The 26,789-nt window shown below is 45.3% G+C and overlaps 1 protein-coding gene and 1 non-coding gene across 4 annotated transcripts in view; one reads left to right on the top strand and one right to left on the bottom strand.

The window, feature by feature from the left end:
• Positions 1 to 26,789, top strand: part of CACNA2D3 (calcium voltage-gated channel auxiliary subunit alpha2delta 3) — an 848,944-nt gene that overhangs the window by 17,937 nt on the left and 804,218 nt on the right. The window lies entirely within an intron of this gene.
• TRNAG-CCC (transfer RNA glycine (anticodon CCC)) lies at positions 19,812 to 19,884 on the bottom strand. Its single transcript has one exon. It is a non-coding gene; the product is annotated as a tRNA-Gly (tRNA).

The raw sequence follows: 26,789 nt of genomic DNA, 5'->3' as shown, positions 1-26,789 counted from the left end.
TCAACAAGCACTTGTGGAATACTCAATGAGGCGTGCAGGGCTGTGCGGGGTGCCAAAGTCGCTTTCCTGCTGTGGTCACCTTTGGCATCCTTGCCCCAGACGCTTCGGTGACAGCACACTGCGCACAGTCCCACACACGTCAGGCTGGGTCACGCCTCCTTGCCTCGGCCCAGGCCATTCCAGCCGTCGACACTGCTGACCCTGTTGTTCTTGTCTGGTTGCTGGGCCCCGACTCTGGAGGATGTCAGACTTCGATGTGCAGAAATACCACCCGGGGAGCTGCTTAAAATGTATGATTCCGAGGGACCCATCATAAAAGATTTGGACTCAGTAAGCTTGGTCCGGGGCCCAGGAGTCTGCATTAACAAGTGTCTTTGTTAATTCTGATGGGTTCCAGAGACCATGCTTTGAGAAATGCTATTTTATGCCACCCCGGGAAGGCTCTGGCTTCCCCTAGAGATCCAGTTATTCCCTCTCTTTTCTGCTGGGAGGAAATATGCACATCTTTCTGCCATGGTTTGCTTCCGTGTCTGTGTGTCCATGTGGAGTCTGTTCCATCCTGGGCCTGGGCGGGTGGTACTCAGCCTCTGAGCCCAGCCTAAAGCTGGCACTGGGCGCAGCCCTCTGTGGCCTGCACAGCGTGACTGGAGATTTTCTCTGCAATAGATATGGGGGCTTTGTCAGGCATTTTCTCTTTTTAGTCAGAAGGTACCCAGGAGCATGTCTATTGTTGAAGCAGCTTATTTATAAATCACTGAGTGGGGTTGCAGCGGCCATTCTCCAATTTGTAAGATGGGGAGAAATTTGTTGACCTGTCAACGATGGTTTTTCTTCTTACCAAATAGGTTCCTGGGACCTGTGGTTACCAACCCTGTAACAGAAAATTGTTTGGTGAACATCACTATGAAAGACGCCATCTGCTTCCCATAAAGGCTACTCCTAATCGCCCTGGTACAAGAATTGCTCCCCTGGGGGCTCCTTGGGCACACAACTGCATTTTTTCTAAGTCAGTGGCTTTCAAACTTTTTTGGCCATGGTCCACAGTGAGAAAAACATGGTTCAATGAACCCATTCCGCACAGCTTCACATGGGAAACACCAGTTTCATGAATCCACTAGGCTTTATTTCCTGCAGTGCAGTCTGGTCTATTTGATTTGACTGCACTCTGCCCTACTGTATTTTATTCTCTTCTCTTCTCTTTTATGCTACCCTAATCTAGACTACCCTAACCTATTCTATTCTATTCATTTTAGAGGGCTGGCTGTGAGCAATAAATTGATTTCATAACCTAATAAATGTGTTAAGGGAAGAAAAGTGGTCTAAATGTTACCAGGGTAAATGATTGGCTGAATTAATTTTGTTCTGGAATGTGTAGCATTCATCTTTGAGACTAAAGTTGTGTTTTCCACAATAACAATAATAGATGGTGATAGCTAATGTCCATCAGCCTCTTTTGATGCTAAGGTCTCTGTGCAAATTTCATTTCATCTTCTCAAGAACTCCATGTGATGGGTGCTGTGAGAGCCCCATTTTCTCGATGGGGACCTTTAGATTCTGGGAGGTGAAGTGACTTATCCAAGGTCACAAAGCTAGTATAATTGGTGGCATTGGTTCTTGATCTTAGGGCCATCTGACTGTGACGCCTGTAGTCTTAATTACTCGTGTTTGCATTTGCCTCTTCCTATTGCCAGTGGCCACCTTAATTGGTCCCAAGTGTTGCCGTTGGCATAGGAAACCCAGTTAGTGGCAATGTAGGGATGGCGTGATGGGGGCAATGGGGAGGAGATGTGAGAAGATGTGAGAGGGAAGTTTGGGAAGCACAGATGAGCAGTAGTCTTCAAAATACCTGATCTCTTGCTTAGCACTTACAGAATTTGCAAAGAATATTTGTACCTGTGTTACATTGGGTCTCCTCCTCGTAGAGCAGCTGCTGCATCTGGTATTTGTTGTTATACCTAGTGGGCAGTTATTTGTTTTCGCATCTCCTCTCTGACCAGGGGTCATCATTCAGAGGGGAGGCATGAGGCCTTGGTCCTTCTTGGCATGCCCAGGGGCTGGCCCAAGGAGATGCTGCCTGAGCATCTGTTGAATGAGCAAGTGCATGAAGAGACCCTTTGACTTAATCCTCACAACCAGCCCTGAGTAGTTTTCCGTCCTGTGTTGCATTTGAGGAACCTGGGCCCAAGATCACAAAGCTAGTGCTGGGACAGTCAGGTGGAGGGCCAGTCCAACTCCCAGATGCAAAAGTGACTATTCCATTCATATTTATTTCTTTTTGGAAGGTCAGTTTGGTGACCCCATCTCCTTTCAAGAATTTGTCTTCCTACCCTCTGGATGTGGGTTTGCTGACTTGGTTTCCTGGGTGTTTCTGATTGTTTGGGTGTGATGGGGCTGGGCCAAAGGGTTGCAGGTCTAGAGAGGGCAGGACTCTGGCTCGAGTCTGAGGTCCAGGTTCCAGCTCTGGCTCTGATGCTGCTGAGCTCTGGGATCTACTTCTCCCTGAGCCTGCTGCTCTCCATAGAGCTCCATCGACCCTCGGCGCTGAGACTCAGCATGGTTCCCAAGGACGGCCCATCCTACACGTTGCCTGTCAGCTCCACCATGAGATGGTGGTACTGTTACCATTTTGCCATTGACCGTCCATCCTCCCAAGATCTGTTACTCCTCCTTTGTCTGAACCAGGCCCCTGCTGGACTAGAGGGAGGTAGGGAGATACTGCTGCCTCCACCTTTAGGTACTTAGAGTCTCTTAGGAGCAGTGAGGGCAAACTCTTGAGAAGACAAGGCGGACTCAGCCACATGGCCAAGAGAAGACAGAGTAGCATCCATGCTGGGGGAGGCAGAAAACACATCCCATCTTGCTAAAGTCTCCCCTACGTCTTTGCTAATGTTATTTCCCAGGAGTCTTTGTACCACAGACTTGTTCTACTTGTGTCAGGGAATAGAGTCATCTTTGAATGTAGAAAAGCAAAAATAAAAGGGACTGAAATATTTGACATATGATGAAGTTCTGTGATATTTTAGTCAGTGAGTAAATTGATATTTATATAACCTGGTATATTCATTTCCCCTGATCCATCCTCCCTTGAATGTTGACTTAATAACATGCCTGACTAAATGACGTTAATTACTTTAAGTTGCCAAACTGGAAAAAAAAAAAAGTAAGCCAGCATTCATTCAACAAGTGTGCTGTGATCTTTTCTGGCTGAAGCCAGTAAAGAAGAGCTGAAGTGTCTTAGGGGAGAGAAGGGTGGGATGTAACCTGAGCAGCTCAGGAAAAGGGACTTGTACATCCTGGGAACACCGGCTGCTTGGGCCAGACATAGAGTGGGGCTGGGGTTTAAGTTCATAGCACTAGAAGCTGGCTCTGGGTTTGAATCCTGGCTCCACCTGTGACTAGTATATGGCCTCGAGAGCTGCTTAACTTCTTATTTCATATTTTCTCCCTCTTTAAGTGATCTCTATCTCATTGAACTGTTGTGAAGATTCCATTAGTTCATGAGTCTCAAATCGAGCTTGGGGTCTGGCAGTTGTAGGAATCCAACGAGTGGCAGCCGTCATTATTCTGACTGTCTTGGAGTCACGCACCCACCATCTGAGGTCGTTGTCATTGCCTGATCTGGAGGCCATCAACTCTCAAAACAAAGACCATTGGCTTGTTCATGGCTCTATTTTTGGTTCCCACAATAGTCTCCATCAGTGACTATTTGGGGAATAAATGAATGATTGCAGGGAATGAATGAACTTTACAGGTGGAAAGAACTGAGGCTCAGGGAGGTTGGCTGGATCATAAGGGACAGCATAGAGATTCCCACCAGCTCTGCTGTGTCCTCAGCCATGACCATAAGCTACTGGTGACTTGATGGCTCCATTCTTGGTGCTTACCTAAATTCCTAGGAGCTGTCCCATTCGTTCCCAATGATCTAAAGGTGAAGTGTGTGTGTGTGTGTGTGTGTGTGTGTGTGCATTTTCCAGGACAGCATCCAAGAAGATAGGTCGTATTCGATGTAGCCTCCTGGTTGTTTAGAAACTAATTGGTCATTTTTATTCTGTGGCAAAATAGCAGACTGGTAACCCTTTGCTCTTTGGGGAAAAACTCCTTAAATGCTCCTATGTTCTGACATATTGCAAAGTCCCACTGGAATGCTGACATAGTTTATACCCATCAAGGCCACACTAGAGGTACTTTTTCTGGATCTTGGGAAGGGAAAGCTTGTTCCTTTGAGCTCCATGTGTACGTGTCATCTTTCTCTTGTAGGTTGCAGTGGTGATTTTAAATCTCCCAGATCACCTCCTAGCCCCTAAGATTCCCATTGCAATGGGCTGTGAAGCTCCACTGTTTCTCTTCTTTTTCAGATCCGTTTTGTGGGCAAGATTTCTAGGTTAAGAGAAGAGGAGAAGGAGAGGCAGAGTGGCTGAAGTGTGAAGGGGAGTACTTGCTTCTGGTTTTAAAAAGTCCTTGAATTCAGCCCTTGAGTAGTGCAGTATAAATTTGAGAGATGATGGCTATTAATTCTTTGCTTCTTGTATAACAGCTTTTAGTCTAGGATGTCAAAATATATCAATAACACTTTCTTTCTCCATTTTCCCACTTCATGTGTAGGAGGGAGGTAGAGAGCATTTCCAGAGAGATCACTGCTGCTCGGACCGTGGCTGGTCCTTAGCAGGAACATGAGAAAAATTCTTAATTTGATAGTTTCTTTTGTTTATTCATTCATCATTCATTCATTTATCCAACAAACATTTTTACCTCTTGCTACTTTGTCCTGGATACTACCTTCAGCTGGGGGTAGAGGACAAGAGAAATGAAAAGTAGCCTGTACCCTCGTGGAGATTACAGTCTAGTGCGGGAATGAGGCGGTCCTCAAAGAGCTAGACTAATGTGTGCATGTGTCCCAGCAGCGCTCTCAAAGTGTACTGACAGTGTGTCGCTAGGGGGCCTGCTCTGGTCCGGGGCCAGAGCGGGCTTTGCCGAGGGGATGAGCTTCAGCAGAAAACTGAGGGATGGCAGGAATGAACATGACAGCGAGACGGAAGAGGGGACCATGGATCCTGTCCAGCCTCACTGCCTCGCCTGGGCCCATGCTTCAGCTCCTTGCAGAGGTTCTTGGCCCCAAAAAAGCCATTCCCCACTTTCTTTTCAACCTTTGCTGCTTCTTGCTCCCACTCCCCTAAACTCCCGCCCTTGTCCCTAGAGCTGCCTGTTGAGTTTTCAGTTGAGCTTCTGCTAAGCCAGGGGCTCAGTCCTCCATTGCTGCTTCCTTTGGGAAGCCTTCTCCCATGTTGACCTCCCTATGGTCACGATAATTGACCTTGGATTCTTATTCCTGTCATACCCTCATTAGGCCTTTCCCCTCAACTCCACAAGCTGTTTGAAGCCCTCTGTCTTTATCATCTTCGAGTTCCTTGTGGCTTCCTTGAGTGGGCAAAGCCCTGGGATGATGACGATGAAAACACACAGATACTTGTTGAATGTTTACCAAGAGATGGACAGATTCAAAACACCTAACACGTATTAACTCATTTAATCCTCACAACAACCCACAAGAGCAAGTTGCTCTTTCATTACCCTTGTTTAACCAATGAAGAAACTGAGGCCCAGAGTCTGTTAGTGACTTTCCAAGAGTCACTTAGCTGGGAAGTGACAGGACTCTCGCTCAGGCCTTTTGACTCCCGGGTCTGGGTTGGTACCCAGTGCAGCACACTTCCTTCCTAGCTTGGCCCGCGTTAGGCGAGCTGTATGTGTGCGGTGCTGACAGGTACAGCCCGGCCCTCTGCAAGACCGTGCACACGTGCAGCCGCCCTGAGTGATGAAACTGGCTGACGCCGGCCCTTCAGATAGCGGGAGAGGCAGGGGCGGGAGTCGCCTTCTGTGCTTGAGAGCTTGTTCCCATCACAGCAAGCAAGGAGCAAGGTTCATGCCAGGAGCCTTGCTGGACTCCGAGCAGATCCTTTTTCCCTAGTTTCTTTCCTTCCCAGGTTTGAAGAAGTCCCTAGACCAGTCCAAGTTGTTGTGTGAATGACTTCCCCTCAACAGAAATGCCAAGTTCATTATTATAGGTATGGGTTTTCTGTGTGAACACGTGGGCATCAAAAGGCACCAGAGACAAGAGTGGCCTTGCGTTGCAGGGTTTGAACTTAGACGCTTTGGTGACCACCTGGGAAGACGTAATGGCTCTGACAAACTATAGTTTTTAAAATTACAAAGTGTTGTCTATTTATTACACTGTAGAAAATGTTGGTGGAGAAGGAAATGGCAACCCACTCCAGTATTCTTGCTTGGAAAATCCCATGGCCGGAGGAGCCTGGTAGGCTACAGTCCATGGGGTCACAAAGAGTCAGAGACGACTAAGTGACTTCACAGAGGTACCTGGCAGAAGCAAATATAAACAAATCCTGGAAAAACTTCTTTTAATCTTGACCCCAAAGAACTCGCACAGATACAATTTTCAAGGAACATGAGCTCGCAGTCAGTAAATTATAAACACGAGGAAGTAAGGTACTATGAATGAGCACCAACATGAAATGGGCAAATGAAATCAGATCTAAAAAGACGTGAAATCCTAGAATTATCAGCATGAAATAAGTGTACTTAATATATCTCAATAAAGCAAGATTTGAAAAGAAGCAAAGTTTTATTTTAAAAAAATTACTAAGCTGTTCTTTAGGGAAATTCTTTAGTTAATCCACTGAGCTGTAACACAAACATAGCTAAAGTGCCTGATTCAAGAAGGCTCAGGTCTGTGATTCATTACTATCCATCTTCAATTTAAGACAGCCCACTCACAAAGTTTTAAAAGAATCTAGAAATAGATGATGAAGATTTCACAGAATGTCAGGCTCAATTTCACTACCACATTACCTGATGACAAGAAAACCTTGTATTACCCACATCAACTAGAATACAGGGGGCTAACTAGTCTCCTAGGGCTCAACTTTCAGGCATTACACTTAGCACCATTCATTGGCCCCATCACCAAAGATTACCTTCAACCACCAATGACTGTAAGGTTATCCCTTTGTCTCTCCTAACCTTAGAACTAACTCTCTCCTAACCTAAGGCACCTCTAGGGAAACCACTCTCCTCCAGCAGGTCAGTCTGTAGGAATTCCAACTGGAAGGCCTCTGGTTAAGCACCAAATCCAAGACGGACTGTGTCCCTACAAGAGAACTATAGGCATGATAAAAACTGGAAGCAACACTGTTGTGAACATCTATTTTACTTCTTTTTAGCTTTTTTACTTTAGGTTTACTTCTGTAGGTTTTTTACTTCTGTAGGTCTACTTTTGTAGGTTTTACTTCTGTAGGTTCTCTATACCACAATGATTCTCAGTCTTTACTTCCTCGAGGAAGTAAACAAAGCTTTCTTTAAACAAAACTTTGTGGAAGTTCACTACATAAAACATATAAAAGCAGAGCTGCTCGAGGTCAGAAGTCTTGCCCTCCTCCCTCACATGTACCCCCAGGTATATTTGGAATTCCAAGGGCAATAAGGAACCATGTCTGAAAAACACCGGCCTGGTGATAATGTTATAATGATAATTATGATAATTTAATTTAACAAATAATTTAACAGTGTTATCTTCATAGAAGAATAATAAGAATAATAAGCATCAATACATTATAATCACGCCTCCATGTCAGCCTGTTCTGAGTATTGTGTATGCTCAGATACGTTGGACTCTTTGTGACCCCTTCAGGCTTCTCTCTCCATGGAATTTTTCACACAAGAACACTGGAGTGGGTTGCCATTTCCTCCTCTGTTGGATCTTCCCCACCTGGGGATAGAATCGGTGACTCCTACATTAGCAGCGGATTCTTTACCACCATGCCACGCGGGAAGCCGTCCTGAATAGGAGGCATGTATTAAATGCTGACCCATCTCAGTTATAATTACTTTCTCTGTTTCAGAACTCTGACTCCTAGAAGCACAGAACTCTTCAGTTCAAGAGAAGCCATATTTGTACTGTGAATGTCTATCTAAGAGATTGCAAAGCAGCATCACTCAGGTTTCCACAGGTCACTACAGCTGCCTGACTTAGTGTTGAACACTTATAAAATATTTAGGCAAAAAAAAAACTGAGGGAGAAATGCTCAACTAACTAGTATATGAAGCATCAAGTACCTTAAGAAGCTCATAGGACCAAACTATCTACAAATCAGGATTTGAGAAGTTTCTTGTAACCATGGAAAAAACTGAAGTTACCTATCATAGATGGGTTACTTCAATGAAAGAAAAAGGAGGTTTCAAATTTTACAGGTCAATGGGGAATTTCCAGTACTTCCTTCATGCATTTGTAACGGGAAATTCACAAGTCAGGTTCTCTGTATAATGTGTCAGAAAAAGTGATGTGGGTTTTCTCATCATATTCTTAACCAGCACTAGTTATTTTACAAGACAGCATGAAAACTAGTGGCATTTATGGAGTTCTTGTTTCTTTTAATATTTATGTCCTACCACAGTGTCCTAATGTGGAGGGGTATTAACAAAACTGAATGAGAATTAGGTCTACCTGAGCATCGAAGAATTGATGCTTTTGAACTGTGGTGTTGGAGAAGACTCTTGAGAGTCCCTTGGACAGCAAGGAGATCCAACCAGTCCATCCTAAAGGAGATCAGTCCTGGGTGTTCTTTGGAAGGACTGATGTTGAAGCTGAAACTCCAATACTTTGGCCACCTCATGTGAAGAGTTGACTCACTGGGAAAGACCCTGATGCTCACAGGGATTGGGGGGCAGGAGAAGAAGGGGACGACAGAAGATGAGATGGCTGGATGGCATCACCAACTTGATGGACACGGGTTTGGGTAGACCCCAGGAGTTGGTGACGGACAGGGACGCCTGGCGTGCTGCGATTCATGGGGTCGAAAAGAGTCAGACACGACTGAGCGACTGAACTGACTGACTGACTGAATAATGGGATGGAATAACTTATGTTATTATCCACATGGAATACTTCGGTGCCATTTTTTAGCATGATGTAAAAGAAGACTTAAAAATGGGGAAAACAAGTTATACTGAGCCAAAATGGATCTAGAAAACTTTAATTCTAATTTTGAACTTTTTACAAGGTATACACAGTCCTAAGAATAAAATCTTGAAGCAGCCACACCAAAATATTAAAAAAAAAAAAAAAGAAAATGTTGGAAATATGGAAAAGTAAAAAGAAAGTGAAGACAAACTGCTATTGCGTTATCTTGGCCTGATTACTGTTAATCTTTTGGTGTGTTTCTTCCTTTGAATATGTGTGTATATGTATGCACATATGTATATTTATTTTACATAAATGAGATCATATTGTACAAACTATAAGACATCTCAGAGTGGATCCCAGCAGGGTAGGGACCACTTAAAATAATTATTTTTCCTGTGAAAAATAAAATCAGTTGAATAACTGATAAGTACCGAATGACACAATAAGAAAAAAAAAATCCTAATCCTGTGATGCAGGAGTTGTTATTTAGTCGCTAAGTCATGTCTGACTCTTTTGTGACCCTTTGGACTGTAGCCCGTCAGGCTTCTCTGCCCATGGGATTTCCCAGGTAAGAATACTAGAGTGGGTTGCCATTTCCTTCTCCAGAGGATCTTCCAAACCCGAGGATAGAACCTGTGTCTCCTGCATTGCAGCCAGATTCTTTATCACTGAGTCAGTCACCAGGGAAGCCCGTGATGCAGGAATAAGCACATCAAAATTTCGTGGCATTTCCTTTGGGCTGCTTGAAGTTGGAATCAAACTGTCTACATGAAGTTATTTTGTTTTTTCCCCTAAGTTTATCTCATGACCGTGTCTCCTTTTTATTAAGTATTCTTCAAAACGGTTTGTTTTTACAAAGCATTTCACTCTGTGGGTGTAGTGTCACGTCTTCACCTTTCTCCCACTGTTGGACACGAAGATTGAAGCCCAAGTTTCCCCTTGGTGTGGACAAGGCTTTGATGCACACCCCTGTCTGTTTCTGTTCCATTTCTGATCACGTCCCTCAGAGCCAGTCTCACCACAAGAGTCTCTGGGCCAGAGGGTGGGAAGTTTGTAAGCACACCTCTTTCCTATTGCTGCTGCTGCTGCTGCTGGGTGTGGGTGGGTGTGAGCGTGAGTGCACACCTGCGCGTGCATACCTGTATGCTCATCTGCCCTCCTTGTTTCTCCCATAGCATCCAGCTCTGTTCCATGGCTCAGTCTTGCCTGGGAGAGCAGACAGCATTGATTGGACTAAACGGCCTTGACTTTTCTTTATATGTGCAAGACAGTTGACATGGAGTTCAAAGCAAGACTCGGAGGTCAGGTGTCCCTGGGTTCCAACCTAGGCTCTGCTGCCTATTAGATATGCAGACTGAGGCAAATTATCCGACCTCCCTGAGTTTCAGTGGGCTAAGGGAAAAATGATATCTACTTGTGGGGGCTATTAGGAGTATTAGATTAAATAGTACATGTCAAGTGCTTAGCATAGAATTGAATGCATCGTAAGGGCTCAGTAAGAGCAAATGTTATTATTTTTTACTATTTATTCCAACTTTCATCCCTCAGGGCTATAGGAATTTGACTCATTTTTAAACTGCTACTGTCTGTACAAATAGAGAGGTAGAATATTCTATGGAGCAGTGGTGTGTGTTTTAGCTGCTCTCTGTGTAGTTTAGCGGGAGATCTTAGGGTGTCAGATGTTACTTTAAAAGAATTTGAAATTTTGGATTGGCTCTTACTCTAGAAGCCTGGCTTGAAAAAGACAGATGAGGAGCTAAGTGTTGGCTGGGGGAATACAAGCTGCCTCTGTAGTCTCCCCAGTGCAACTGTTTTTGCAGTCAAATAAATTAAGGGTAACAGTAATAATAGGAATTACCAACAGCTAATTATAAAATGGGGTATGTTGCCAATTATGCAGCGGTATCTCAACCCCAGAGTAAGTGGAGATATTTGCAGATGCAACTTGTGCTGCGCATAATACCAGGAGGCCAGGGGTTGCATTTTGAAAAAGACAGTGCCTGGGATGTGTGTGCATGGACTTCTGCATCCTGGTTGCCAAACTAGACTCTGTTTACTGCTGATTTGAAAACCTGGGGCTCTAGACACTGTTAAGAATTGTGTTTTTCTTTTGAGGAAGTGTCCCCTTATCTGTTTAATATTGTTAGAACGTATCAGGAAGAAGAGGAACAATTCCCAGGGGCTTTCTGAGTGTGTGTGTCAGGGTCTGAAACAGCAAACCCTCATCCTTACACTGAATGTTTCTGGGTCTCAGGGGACTCTCCAGGGAAGAGATGGACATAACAGAGCAAGAGAACATCGATAGAAAGAGAGATTAGACTTCCCTAGGAGGCAGAAGGGGTGAGGCTGTGGGGAGAGTGGTCAGGTGATGATGCTGTCCCTTCAAATGGTCCCTCTTCATGGTGAGCTCCTTGCACCACAGCGCCCTCCGTGCATCCAGCATGGCCTCAGGGAGCGATTGGTGATCCTGGAGGGTGGGGTCTGTCTTTAGACAAGTTGCTGAATCTCTCAGCCTTTTTACCCTGATCTCAAGGAATAAGATATTGCACCTGCCTGGAAGGGGGTCACTACAGGATGAAACAGCTCACAGTGGTGCTTTATAAGCTGTCCTGGGGGGCTCAGACCTCTTGGTGGTTGTGCAGATCTGCAACCATGCTGTCTTCTAGGGACCTGAGTGGCCACTTTGCCCTGGGGAGACACTCAGAGGTGGCCCCAGGCTCCCCAGATCATGCTCAGAGCCCTAGCCTTTTCTGCAAACTGTAACTGGCAACACCCACCATCAGGGTGTGTGGCTTGTGTTCACACTGCTGCCGTGGATTAAGCATGAGAAACCAGGAGAGCGGGAGACAGACGGGGCAAAGCCATGCTGGGCCCTCCTCTCTCGTTGGATTCCTGCCCTGTGGTCCCTCCAGGTGACTGATGCCCTTTGCTGCCTGCATCCGCTTTTGACTCGTCTCTCTGCCCACTCATGTTCTGCTGCTCGGTTATGTAAATCCCTTCTCTCCACTGGAAGGAAATCAGGCTGCAACAGTTTATAGCCTGGCAGGGAGACTGCTCGCCTTTCTCCAGCCGAGGGCAAATTGAGGACCCCGTTGTCAGCTTGGTGGGAGCCCCTTTGGAGCCAACATGAAGCTGAAGCCCCATTTCCTGTGCAGGGAAATTCTGGCCCAAAGCTCTTCCTCCGCCACCGGCAAGGGTTGCAGCTTGAGCGCCCCCTCCCTGGACTCCTCTCCACCACCCTGAATTTCAGCGAGGGCAAGCGTTCTCTATCAGAGGTAGCATTTATGGAGAGTTTTCTCCGGGCAAGGCAGTGTGCTCAACCCTAGCTTACACTGTTTGGTTTAATCCTCACCACATCCTCCTGAGATGCCTGTGCTCCTGCTTTGCCTGTCTTCTGGATGGTGAGTCCTAAGTGCAAGCAGCCAAGTAACTCATTCGAGGTTCTACCATCACTGAGTGATTCTGGAGGGGAGAGAGTAGCGAGAGCTTGAGGATTTGAGGGAGACACAGTAAATACGGTAAAAGCAAACAGTTCGGAGCCCCTGACTGCTCAGCAGTCTGTAGAAGGACCCACGTTCTTCTCATGGAATTCTCCTTATGACCCAGGGGCCAGGTGTGATCATCTCCACGGTACGGACAGGAGCTGTGTTTAGGAAGGGCCGGCCCAGGTCACACAGGGCACGATCCATGGGGGCCGTTTGTACTCGGATCCATCCAACTCCAAACCTGGAACTTCAGCCCCTATGCTCTTCTCTTCGGGGTCTACACCTGAGATGTTTCGCTGACCCTGGGGGCTGTGGACTCCCTACTCTGACTCCAAGGGAAATACAGTCTGATTCAGCTCCCAGAAAAATAAACCCACGGCCCAGAGTATATTTAAGAAAGAGCATGGTAAGAGAACAGCTTCCAAAATGGTACAGACCACGACTGAGGCAGGAACTCTGTGCCCACCACCTCCCCTGTGAGGGCAGTGGGCGCTCCTTGCTCCCCCGTGGGGTGAAGGGGATGGAGTCCCGGGGTCTCCAAGGTCTCGGGCAGAGTGTCTGGCTGTGCACCCAGGATCCTGCCTGGGAGCTCTAGGACGTCACCACTCGGGGGCACTTTAGCCTGGGTGCCCCAGCAGAAGAGGAGACTGCTGCCTTGGAGCTGTCACCGTCTTGTCTTCCTGGGTCCCCACACCCCACTAGCCACCAACTCGTTCACCCAGGACTGGGATCTACTTCCCTGTGGGTTGGCGCCACGTCCCATCCGCCTGGGCTTCTGAATCTCTCAGAGGGCAAGCCTAAGGGATTCTCCCAGAGAATCACTGTTGGGGACCCCAGCCGTCCTCGCCCCCGCGGATGGGCGCCGTGTTCCCCTCCTGCGATTGCATCAGTTCGTCACAAGGTGGCAGCAAGTAGTCAGATGCGAGACTGTGGCTGGGCTCCTCCTCTCTTTAGGAGTGACCCATCTTTACCACATCCCAGGCCTGGCCACGGATGAAGCTCAGCGTCACTCATGGGCTTTTCTTGCCTGCGTGGCAGTTCAGCGAGGAATGAAAATTTTGCCTCTTTAGGGCATAATGCTAATAATATACTTTGATTTCTAATTGGTTCTTTCTGCATTAAAAACCCACACTTTGCCAGGAGAACCCGTGCACAGCTACCCAAAAAGTGTGAGGGAAGAGCTGGGGATGAGGATGTAGCTGAGAATCCCCTCTGCTCTGTCTCTTTGGCATGTGGTGTCACTCTTTGGGGGCCTCAGTGTTCCCATCTGTAAAATGGGGAAATGACAGCTTCAGCTTCATGAGGCCATTGTGAGGAGCAAGGAACTCATGCATTTGACGCAATCACCACAGTGCCTGGGACAGAGGAACCATTAGCTCCTCTGATTCTTGTTGGAGAAGATTCTTGAGAGTCCCTTGGACTGCAAGGAGATCCAACCAGTCCATCCTAAAGGAAATCAGTCCTGAATATTCATTGGAAGGACTGATGCCAAAGCTGAAACTCCAATACTTTGGCCACCTGATGCGAAGAACTGACTCATTTGAAAAGACCCTGATGCTGGAAAGATTGAGGGCAGGAGGAGAAGGGGACGACAGAGGATGAGATGGTTGGTTGGCATCACTGACTAATGGACATGAATTTGAGTAAACTCCAGGAGTTGGTGATGGACAGGGAGGCCTGGCGTGCTGCAGTTCATGGAGTCACACAGAGTCAGACACAACTGAACGATTGAACTGAACTTGGTGTACAGAGCGTTACCAGGTGAATGGAATCAGGGAAGCCCTTGCTTGGAGGATTTCCTCCTAGTTTCTGGTAAGAGAGCACAAAACAGACCCTTCCTTCTTTATCCTTCTCTGCTGCAGTCCATGGTGTTGTAAGGAAGAAGAGACAACAGACTTTGGAGCCAGACTGGGTCAGGTCCTGACTCTTCTATACTCTGTGTGATCTTGGGCAAGCTACATAACTCTCTGTGCCTCTGTTTCTTCATCTGTGAAGTGGAGATAACTAAGATTTTTGTGGGGATTACAGTGTCAAGACACATGGGGAGCACTGGGTTAATGTTTGCCTTCATTGTCCGGCTTGACCATCTACTTGACTGAGGGCCAAGGCGAACTTTTCCAAAGGTTTCACAGGAAGAGTTATGATTGGGTGGTTCTTCTACAACTGGCTTCCATGATATGCTCATTGAGGTGCCCTTAGATGCATCCTCCGTTCTCGTGGCCCCAGTATGTGCTGCACTCAGGGCTGGGATGCAGAGACGAAGCTAGGGACTCACAGTGCAGCAGGACAGCTGGACACAGAATGAAACTTCAGGATGGTCAGTAACCCCTGCTGGTACAGACCACAGCCCCAGAGAGCGCGTGGCTGCCTGGTTCAGTCTCCTAGGGGTGCTTGTCGTTCAGTCGCCGAGTTGTACCCGATGCTTTGCGACCCCATCGACTGTAGCCTGCCAGGCTCCTCTGTCCTCCACTGTCTCCCAGAGTTTGCTCAGGTTCATGTCCTCTGAGTTGATGATGCCCTCTGACCACCTCATCCTCTGCCGCCTTCCTTGCCTTCAGTCCTTCCCAGTGTCAGGGTCTGTTCCAACGAGTCAGCACTTCGCACCTGTGACTCAGTGGTAAAGAATCTGCCTGCAATGCAGGAGACACGGGTTGGATCCCTGGGTGGGGAAGATCTCCTGGAGAAGGAAATGGCAACCCACTCTAGTATTCTTGCCTAGAGAATCCCATGGGCAGAGGAGCCTGGTGGGCTAAAGTCCATGGGTTCACAAAGAGTTGGACATGACTTATGACTACATGACATCCTGGGGTGCAGGAGACCTCGAAACAGGAGGGGCCTGTGGAACCAGCCAGGACTTGGCAGCAGGAACAGATTTGTCAAGTAGAGGCTGTATCCCAGAGTGAGGGGCAGCTGGGCATCACTGAGTTCAAAAGGGAGGCAAATAAAGTTTTTGGTTATTCCTGGGGAGAAAAAGCAAAAACACAAAAAGCCCCTAAAACTCCAGTGAGTTAAGATGCAGTTCACCTACTGGGAACTGATTTTGTCATTTTCCAGTTTCCCCCATTTAGTTTTTACTTTAGGGGTTAGAGATTTAAACTTTGGGAGATGCTCAGAGGATTTTCAAGGGAAAATGAAAATGAAAGACAGATGGGATAGTCTTATTCCAGGGGCAGGAGGAGAATGGAACAGAATGAGACTTGGGCATCCCTCCCCACACCCCTCCCCTCTCCTGCGATCAGGGGCAGGGTCTGGGCAGACCTGCACCTCCCATTCTGGCCTTGTTTCTGTAGCAGTGCGTCCATGGGGTTTAAACTGGGGGTGATTGTGGTGTCTCTGGGAGCCATCGTGAGGTTTTGTCAAATAATCTGGACATAGTAAATTCTCAATAAATGATAACATCATTATTATTTCTATTATAGGTACCCGAACTTAATTCTCTTAAATGATAGAGCTGTGTCACATTTTCCAGGGAGAGACATGAATCGTGTGTTAAAATAAAACCATGTAGTGGAATAAACAAGGTGGTAATTAAAATTCAGCCAGGATTAGGGAGTATTCTGGGAGGAGATAGCTCCTGAAGTAACTGCAGAATTGGTGTTTAATACATGATGGATGAATGGATATAGATGGGTGGATGGAAAGAGAAAGAGGTGGGGGTGGCGCTCGGAGGGATGAATGGCTGGATTGGATGAGTGGATGGATGGATGGGTGAATGGATGGATGGAGGGATGAGTGAATGGATTGGATCAGTGGTTGGGTGAATGGAGGGAGGGAAGAAGGAGGGGAGGGCTGGATAAAGGGATGGATGGTTGATTGGGTGAAGGACTAGATAGAAGGATGGGTAGATGGATGATTGGGTAGGTAGGTTGATGGATGGAGAAATGGGTGAATGGGTGGGTAATCGGGTGGATGAATGGATGGATTGTTGAATCGATGGTGAATGGATGGATGAATGAGTACATGAGAGGATGGCTGTGGTTAATATTCCATACTTGAAGCAAATGATATTAAATGAAAGTTTCTCATCTCAGGAGAGTGGACATTATCCTGAAGCTGACTTCATACTCAATGCCACACCTGGAATATTTTGGCCGTTGAGCTTGTGCCTCTTTATTTAAAAGCTGCGTTTCTATTGACAGATCCTCTTATTTGGTAGGACTTTAAATGGTGCTTATTCTTCCATCCACTCATTCATCCAATCATTCATTTAATTAAAAGAGTTCCTGAGAGAGTTTGGTTTCTTTTCAAAACCTTCTCTGATGAAATGCATGCGAACTCAAGTCTCACACAGTCTAGCACTTAGTAGGTGCCTCAGATATTTTTTAAGGAATAAATGCATGTTTCTCAGATGTTGGTTATTTGTCCATACTGTGGCCCAAGAAGTGGACAAACTGAGAAAGAAGTGAATCACTTAGGGCCCCAGAAAGGGGAGAGGCAAAGACAAAAGGAAACCTCAGAATGTAATTGTTCCATCTTTCCTTCTTAATTTTTAATAGTGTTTATAGAACAAAAACACATGGGTAAAATATTTTAAAGAGACATTTATAGATATTTTGAAGTGCAAGCTATGATTGATCTTTTTAATACCAGAAGAATTTTTATCTCAATATGAGAGAAAGTGTGCGGTTGTGTGACTCCAGTCTTATTTATTGTGACCAGATTGCCGAGACAGCCGCTCTTGTTTTACAGACTTGCCGGAGAAGCAAAGAGGTCTCCTGGGAAGGAGTTTTATCTCAGTTGGACCCGTATAGGTGACACTGGGGTTGCAGCCAGGAATTGAGAATCGTGGGAGAGCGTCCCCACACTCAGTTTCCTGTGAGCTCATTGTATCGGGTAAATGGGTCAGAGGTCCCTTGGGACCCCAGTCTCCATTTGGAGGAGAACGTAGACAAGTTCCTCTGTACTGAGTATCCACAGCCTTTGCAGGGCAGCGGGTGTCGGGCTATAGTGACATGTGGCAGCTCTGTGACCTTGGGCAGGTTAAGTCACTACTCTGGGCCTCAGGGTCCACATTTGTAAGATGAGGAAAATGTTCTCCTGGGAAAGGTTGGGTCACATATGTAAGCACTGACCACTGGCCACAGTTGGTAGGGAAACCAGTCAATGCCAGCAGCCTACCTCAATCCCTGAGTTCAAGATAGTGGAAAGAAATAGGAAAGGAGAAATGCACACGTGATACTTTGGAGTCAAAATAAATATACTGAAAAATGAATGGACTCAAGGTTTGTGGGGCTTGTGGAATAATGTAAATCTCATCAACATGTTGAATATGTGCTGTGTGTTAGGCACTGGGCTTGTGTTATTGTTTATGAACAATGAACAAGACAAATGTGGTCTCAGAGAATGTGGTTGAGGGTTCTGGCTGGAGAGATGCTAAATAAAGGAATAGATATAATGACTAATGAAAGAAACCGTAAAGGAGCTATAGTCCATCTTTTGAACTTTTTAACACAAGTCACACTAAGAAACATATTTACATGACTAAATGGTGTGTCTGTGTGTTTCAATTTTTTTTTTCTTAAATGTGCATTGCACTGAATTTTTTATTCTACTTATTTAAAAATGGCAGTTCCAACCCACTAAATTAATTATATTACTTCTTACAATTGGCTTGCTATTACTTGCAGGCTGAAAAAGGTTGTAGAATGAGATTTTTTCTGCTGGATTTGAGACTTGGCTGGTGTGTCCTCATGATAAAGTGAAATGCAATCTAACACCCTTTCAGAACCCCCGTTTGGGGTAGCATGGGCACTCAGCCAGTGAAGAATGAGAGGCTAAGTAATGTGGCAGAAGACAATCACACGCTGAATTCTAGAGCTAGTTCATAGCTTTTTAGCTGAAAACTGTGTGGATTTGGGGGCTTTCCTGGTGGCTCAGCTGGTAGAAAATCTGCCTGCAATGCGGGAGACTTGGGTTTGATCCCTGGGTTGGGAAGATCCCCTGGAGAAGGGAAAGGCTACCCACTCCAGTATTCTGCCTTTAGAATCCCATGATATAGTCCATGGGGTTGCAAAGAGTTGGACATGACTGAGCGACTTTCACTTTCACTTTTTCATTGGTGCCTCATCGATAAGGAATCTGCCTGTCAATGCAGGAGACATGGGTTCGATCCCTGGGTTGGTAAGATCCCCTGTTGAAAGAAATGGCAAGTCACTCCAGTATTGTTGCCTGGAGAATTCCATGGACAGAGGAGCCTGGCAGGCTATAGTACATGGAGTTGCAAAGAGTTGGACATGACTTAATGACTAAACAACAACAATGTGGATTTGTATCAGGATATGCATATTCCAATATGATTGGAATGGCACCTGTTTTACAAAAAGTCTCCAGGGTAGTTGAGCAAAATGGCTCTTTTGATCTCACTAGCTAATTTGAATGCTATTCCCCATACAAATCATTATTTTCTTTCATTCTAAATCAAACAATTTTACTAAGGTTCTACCCTGTACCAGGTGTAAAAAAATAAGACATAGCTATATTTCTGTACCATTTGTTATGCATTGGATTGGTCAAAAAGTTTGTTCAGATATTTTCATATGCTGTAACAGAAGAATTCGAATGAACTTTTTGGCCAACCCAATATGAGATACTAATCTAAGCACTTAGGGTAAAAAAATCTTTTAATATTCCTGGTAACCTGATTATTCTTACTATCCCCATTTCACAAATGGGAGCCAAGCCTAGGAAGGTAAAGTAACTTGCCCAAGATCAAGGACTGGGTCAGTTCTTATCCAGAACTCTTGGGTTTAGGAACCTGTGTCTTTCACTGTTGTCCTATTTTGCTAGCACATCTCAAGTAGTATATTGAATGCCTCTTACTGTTTATTCCCCCAGCTTATTATTATCCCCCCCAACTGCAGCCAATATACCTCTGCAATTTTTCTCTTCTAGAATCTTCTCCCAAAGACAGCCGTCAACGTCCAGTTACATGGCTCAGTCCAGGGGCAAGGGACATTGGGAGAGAAGGAGGATCAACGGGTGTTTTGTTAAAGATAACCTTGAACCAGCATTGAGGTTTCTTTCCTTTTTTTCTTAACATGATCCAAGGAATGAAAAGCGGGTTGTAGAGAGAACTCCCTCATAGTGTGGATGAACGCTATTTCATGTGAGAGCATCTCTTGAGTCCAGTCTATTAAAAAACTCATCAGCAGGTCCCAGCACCGGAGCCATGACTGTGGGGCAAGTGAGGAAGCTCATCTAGGAGCAGGGCCACTTCTTGGAGCCAATGTTCAACCTGGACACATTTTGTCTGCTTTTGTAGATGCCTTCCAGAAGCTTTACTTACTGTAGTTTATTTACTTTCAAATTTATTTATTTGGCTGCAGTGGGTCTTAATTGTGGCATGTGAAATCTCATTCCCTGACCGGGGATTGAACCTGGGCCCCCTGCATTGGGAGTGCAGCGTCTTAGCCACTGGACCACCAGGGAAGTCCCTACTTACCATAGTTGAAAAATACGTAGAATGCCACTTTTATTGTTACCCCACCACCCCTCTGTTTTTCATGTGATCTTGCCAACTGAGGTTTTGCCAAACATAGTATTTTCTTTAAGAACCTAATTATTAGCCTACAGCTTGTTTTTGAGGCCATGGAGCCTGATTTATAGGCGCTTGTTTTGCCTCCCAGCTCAATGAAAGCTCCATGAACACAGGAAGCTTGTCAGTAACCTCCCGGCTTTCGGTTGGCTCCCAGAAGCAGAACCTGAGTTAGTAATCTCAGTGCATATGGTTTATGTATGAGATAAACCCGGGAAACGCCAGCTGGGGAGTGGGGAAGTGAGAAAGGGTGTTTTTGTTAAGCCAGTTGCCATGGCGCAACTGCAGTGTAATTCACTGGGGGTTCCCACTCTAAGCCTGCGGGGTCTGCTCCCTGTGTACAAGGAGGTCCATCAGTCACTGAGGAGGGCTGCTCCTGGGAGGCACTCAGTCCTCAGAAATTCCGGCCAGATGGGAAGGTGGGCGGGTGTGGGGCATCTGTTCCACCCCGTGGCACCTAGTGGTCAGTGTCTTAGACTCCCTGGGAACCAGATTCCAAGATGGCTCCTGGTCTTCCTGTTCCTGTATAGTCCTCTCCTTCACTGGCTCAGGGCTGGTCCTTCCAGGCAGGTCTGACGATTTGTGACTTCCGAGGCTTGGTCTCTGTCCTGGTGTCTAGGATCCCTCGCTCTGCAGGAGCTAGCTGCCGTGTCTTGAGGGACCCACGTGGACAGGAGTTGAGGTCTCTGGCCAACAGCCAGCACCAACTTGTTAGCTAGGTGAGTGAGCCACTTTAAAAATGCATCCTCTGAGACTTCCCCCGTGGTCCAGTGGTTAAGACTCTGCATTTCCCCTGTAGAGGGTGTGAGTTTGATCCTGGGTCAGGGAACTAAGATCTTGCATGCTTCGAGATGCAGCCAAAATTAAAAGTAAATAAAGCATACTGCCACCATTGGAATAAAAAATGGATCCTCTAACCTGGTCTCAAGCGATACCATCCCCAACTGAGACTTGATGGTAGTCACTTGTGAGACCCCACAGGGGAACTGCTCAGCTGAGCCTTTCCCCAGTTCCCACCCCACAGAAACCATGAGAAATAAGAAATGACCCTTAACATTTAGGTCACTAGGTTTTGGGGGTGCCTTGTTACACAGCAGTCTGTAACTAACACACTCAGTGAAGCCTTCGCGTGCTTTGCCTTTGCTGGAGTTATTTCCCTTTCCAGTGAGGGATGACGAATGTGTTGAACGAAGATGATGACTTGAGTGGGAACAGTGAGAAGAAAGAGGATAAATTCTCCGTGCAGAGGCTCTTTTCATGTAGCAACTTCCTTGTAATCATTACATTCAGAAGTTCTTTGAGGCTGGGGAGAAGCAACATATAATTTTAAAAGGCGCTGCGCTATTTCAGAAGGAAATTGCCAGCCGGGGCTGGAGGCATCGCAGCTCCACGGTACCGCGCGAGACTGTCCTGTCTTTCTGTTGTCTGTAATCTCTGCCTCCTGCAGTCTGCCTACTTAATGCTCCATGATTCTTTGCAGGGGCTGGGGATGTTATTAGGAGCCCCCTAGCCCGCTATTTCTGTGGGCTTCTATTTGGCTCTCTAGGAGGTATCTCTTCCAGTTGCAGCTTTGAGGTTATCCTGGGTGCAGTTACAGAAATCCTCCTACCTGTTAATATAGATCCTTTGGTGAGCTATTCTATTTCAGATGCCTTCTGTGGAAGTTTTGTTCCAGACCAACTTGGAAATGTTTTCAGTATCGATTTTGCCTTTGAACAATATCCTGGAGTTCACTGCTTGCCAGGAGAGAAGAAGACCAGCTTGAGCCGCCAGAGCCCTGTGGGGTGGGCTTCTTGCACCTGACCCCTCCCAGGCAGAATCTCGTGTGGCATCCTCTCTCCAGGACAAACAGACTTTCCCTTTGGACATCAAATCTTTTTTAAAAAACTACTTAATTTTAAATGGTTACTTTCCATTTACAGTTATTACAACACATGGGCTATATTCCTCGTGCTATACAACACATCTTTGAGCCTATTTTATACCCAATTGGGGCTTCCCTCGTGGCTCAGATGGTAAAGAATCTGCCTGCAGTGTGGCAGACTCCAAGGTTCTATCCCTGGGTCAGGAAGATCCCCTAGAGAAGGAAATGGCAACCCACTCCAGTGTTCTTACCTGGAGAATCCCTGGACAGAGGAGCCTGGTGGGCTACAGCCCATGGGGTCACAAAGAGTCAAAAATGACTGAGTGGGTAACACTTTGACTGTCACTTTACACCCAATAGTTTGTACCTCCCACTTCCCCATACCTGTCTTGCCCCTTACCCCTTCCTTCTCCCTACTGGAAACCACTAGCTCATTGTCTATATCTGTGAGTCTGCTGCTTTTTTTTTGGTTTGTTTGTTTTTGCTTTTTTGTTTTATTTACTAATTTGCTGCATTTTGTAGATTCCACACATAAGTGATGTCATATAGTTTTTGTCTTTATCTGTTTGACTCATTTCACTTTTAGGATAATGCTTTCCAAGTTTACCCATGTTGCTGCAAATGGCAAAATTTCATTCTTTTTCATGGCTGTGTAGTATTCCACTGGTCTTCGCTGGTGGCTCAGCAGTAAAGAATCTGCCTGCCAATGCAGGAGACGAGGGTTGGATTCCTGGGTTGGAAAGATCCCCTGGAGAAGGAAATGGCAATCCACTCCAATGTTCTCGCCTAGGAAATCCAATGGACAGAGGAGCGTGGCAGGCTACAGTCCATGGGGTCGCAGGGGAGTCAGGCTTAACTTAAGGACTAAACAACAAGGATTCCATTCTGTGTGTGTGTTTATAGATAGATATATATCGATCACATCATTTTTATCCATTCATCTTTTATCAAATCTTGAATAACAAGAGTGTCAATACTATCAAGGGTGAAACAGATCACCAGCCCAGGTTGGATGCATGAGACAAGTGCTCAGGGCTGGTGCACTGGGAAGACCCAGACGGATGGGATGGAGAGGGAGGCAGGAGGGGGGATCGGGATGGGGAACACATGTAAATCCATGGCTGATTCATGTCAATGTATGGCAAAAACCACTACAATATTGTAAAGTAATTAGCCTCCAACTAATAAATATAAATGGAAAAAAAAAGTGTCAGTGAAGAACTGGCTTCTTGAAATTGAATGGTCATGCTCAGTTTTCAAGGGTTGGTGGTGTTTTGCTGTCTTTCCGTTTGAGGATTTGATCAAGATCCCACATGGTTTCACCCACTGTGATGTTTCTGTATTGAGGTGTTGGAAACAGGGTACTTCCTCTTGGGGCAATGATTTCATTTGTTCAGCCAGCATGCCTTTTTGGACCTTGTGCTGCTCGGAGCTTTGGGTCAGACTCACTCATTTGCAGAAATGCAAAGAAAATTGGCTCTCTCGATCTACCCCCTGTGATGGTCACTAGTGATGTTCATGAATATTTCCTTTGTCTTCCCTCTGGGGTCATGTTAAATCCTGTTGAAATGTGGTCATGTAGCTTGCTTTTGGCTGATGGAATATGAGTGGAGGTGAGATGTGTTATTTCTGGCACAAGAATCCTGTGAGAATCGTGTGTCTGCTCACCCTGCAACTGCAGTGTTTCAGAGGGTAAAACTGTCAACCCCTCCATTTAAAATCATCCCTTGTAACCAAACACCCTTCAAATTATTGCAGTTTCCTTTTGTCATTTATTTTCTATTGGGGTCCTGGTTGATTCAGTCATCATTAAACTAGTACATGATCATTCACAACATTTTGGAAAATTGGAAGTGGTCAAACAGGAGATGGCAAGAGTGAATATCGAAGTTTTAGGAATCAGTGAACTAAAATGGACTGGAATGGGTGAATTTAACTCAGATGGCCATTATATCTACTACTGTGGGAAAAAATCATTTAGAAGAAATGGAGTAGCCTTTATAGTCAACAAGAGAGTCCAAAATGCAGTACTTGAATGCAATCTCAAAAATGACAGAATGATCTCTGTTCGTTTCCAAGGCAAACCATTCAATATCACAGTAATCCAAGTCTATGCCCCAACCAGTAATGCTGAGGAAGCTGAAGTTGAACAGTTCTGTGAAGACCTACAAGACCTTTTAGAACTAACACCCCAAAAAGGTGTTCTTTTCATTATAGGGGACTGGAATGCAAAAGTAGGAAGTCAAGAGATACCTGGAGTAACAGGCAAATTTGGCCTTGGAGTACAAAATGAAGCAGGGAAAAGACTAACAGAGTTTTGCCAAGAGAACGCACTGGTCGTAACAACCGCCCTCTTCCAACAACACAAGAGAAGACTCTTAATGTGGACATCACCAGATGGTCAATACTGAAATCAGATTGATTATATTCTTTGCAGCTAAAGATAGAGAAGCCCTATACAGTCAGCAAAAACAAGACTGGGAGCTGACTGTGGCTTAGATCATGAACTCCTTATTGCCAAATTCAGACTTAAATTGAAGAAAGTAGGGAAAACCACTGAATGGAAAACCATTCAGGTATGACCTAAATTGAATCCTTTATGATTGTACAGTGGAAGTGACAAATAGATACAAGGGATTAGATCTGATAGACAGAGTGCCTGAAGAACTATGGATGGAGGTTCATGACCTGGTACAGGAGGCAGGGATCAAGACCATGCCTAATAAAAAGAAATGCAAAAAGGCAGAATGATTGTCTGAGGAGGCTTTACAAATAGCTGAGAAAAGGAGAAAAGCAAAAGGCAAAGGAGAAAAGGAAAGATATACCCGTTTGAATGCAGAGTTCCAAAGAATAGCAAGGAGAGATAAGAAAGCCTTCCTCAGTGATCAGTGCAAAGAAATAGGGGGAAACAATAGAATGGGAAAGACTAGAGATCTTCACGAAAATTAGAGATACCAAGGGAACATTTCATGCAAAGGTGGGCACAATAAAGGACAGACAATGGTACGGACCTAACAGAAGCAGAAGATGTTAAGAAGAGGTGGTAACAATATACAGAAGAACTATACAAAAAAATCTTCATGACCCAGATAACCATGATGGTGTGACCACTCACCTAGAGCCAGACATTCTGGAATGTGAAGTCAAGTGGGCCTTAGGAAGCATCACCACGAAAAAAAGCTAGTGGAGGTGATGGAGTTCCAGCTGAGCTATTTCAAATCCTAAAAGATAATGCTGTGAAGGTGCTGCACTCAATATGCCAGCAAATTTGGAAACCTCAGCAGTGGCCACAGGACTGGAAAAGGTCAGTTTTCATTCCAATCCCAAAGAAAGGCAATGCCAAAGAATGTTCAAACAACCACACAATTGCACTCATCTCACATGCTAGCAAAGTAATTCTCAAAATTCTCCAAGCCAGGCTTCAACAGTACGTGAACTGTGAACTTCCAGATGTTCAAGCTAGTTTTAGAAAAGGCAGAGGAACCAGAGATCAAATTGCCAACATCTACTGGATCATCGAAAAAGCCAGAGAGTTCCAGAAAAACATCTACTTCTGCTTTATTGACTATGCCAAAGCCTTTGACTGTGTGGATCACAATAAACTGTGGAAAATTCTGAAAGAAATGGGAATACCAGACCACCTGACCTGCCTCTTGAGAAATCTGTATGCAGGTCAGGAAGCAACAGTTAGAACTGGACATGGAACAACAGACTGGTTCCAAATAGGAAAAGGAGTATGTAAAGTCTATATATTGTCACCCTGCTTATTTAACTTACATAAGAGTACATCATGTGAAATGCCAGGCTGGATGACGTGCAAGCTGGAATCAAGATTGCCGGTAGAAATATCAATAACCTCAGATTTGCAGAGGACACCACCCTTATGGCAGAAAGCAGAGAAGATCTAAAGAGCCTTTTGATGAAAGTGAAAGAGGAGAGTGAAAAAGTTAGCTTAAAGCTCAACATTCAGAAAGCTAAGATCGTGGCATCTGGTCCCATCACTTCATGGTAAATAGATGGGGAAACAATGGAAACAGTGACAGACTTTATCTTTTTAGGCTCCAAAATCACTGCAGATATTTGAATGCAGCCATGAAATTAAAAGACACTGGCTCCTTGGAAGAAAAGCTATGACCAACCTAGACAGCATATTAAAAAGCAGGGACATTACATTACGTTGCCAACCAAGGTCCAAATAGTCTAAGCTATGGTTTTTCTAGTAGTCATGTATGGATGTGAGAGTTGGATTATAAAGAAAGCTGAGCACCAAAGAATTGATGCTTTTGCACTGTGGTGTTGGAGAAGACTCTTTGACAGTCCCTTGGACTGCAAGGCGATCAAACCAGTCAATCCCCAAGGAAATCAGTCCTGAATATTCTTTGGAAGGACTGATGCTGAAGCTGAAACTCCAGTATTTTGAGCACTTGATGGGAAGAACTGACTCATTGTAAAAGACCCTGATGCTGGGAAAGATTGAAGCCAGGAGGAGAAGGGGATGACAGAGGATGAGATGGTTGGATGGCATCACCAACTCAATGGACATGAGTTTGAGTAAGCTGCAGGAGTTAGCGATGGACAGGAAGGCCTGGCGTACTCCAGTCCATGGGCTCACAAAGAGTCGGACTTGACTGAGCCACTGAACTGATAGTAAGAGGAGAAAAAAAGTCCATAATTTTATTTGCAGTATTGCTGCTATTAACATGTCATTTCTTTCTTCTAGACTTTTTGCTTGCTCAGTGCAGATTTTTTTTAACTTGAGTTCAGTGATTTGGGATGTACAGTTTTATGTCCTTTATCCTTCTTGCTATTAATCCAAACTTTTCCTAAGAGTTCCTTTTAATGATTGTGTAATAGGATTAAGCAAACATTTAAATGAAAAACTTTTAAACTTCAAAATCATAAAAAAGCCTTATATTTTTCATAGCTGTAGTCAAG

Source organism: Odocoileus virginianus, chromosome 26 (genome assembly GCF_023699985.2).
Source record: "Odocoileus virginianus isolate 20LAN1187 ecotype Illinois chromosome 26, Ovbor_1.2, whole genome shotgun sequence".
NCBI lineage: Eukaryota > Metazoa > Chordata > Mammalia > Artiodactyla > Cervidae > Odocoileus > Odocoileus virginianus.
The sequence above is the reverse complement of the archived record's forward strand: the minus strand, read 5'-3'. Positions and strand labels throughout refer to the sequence as shown.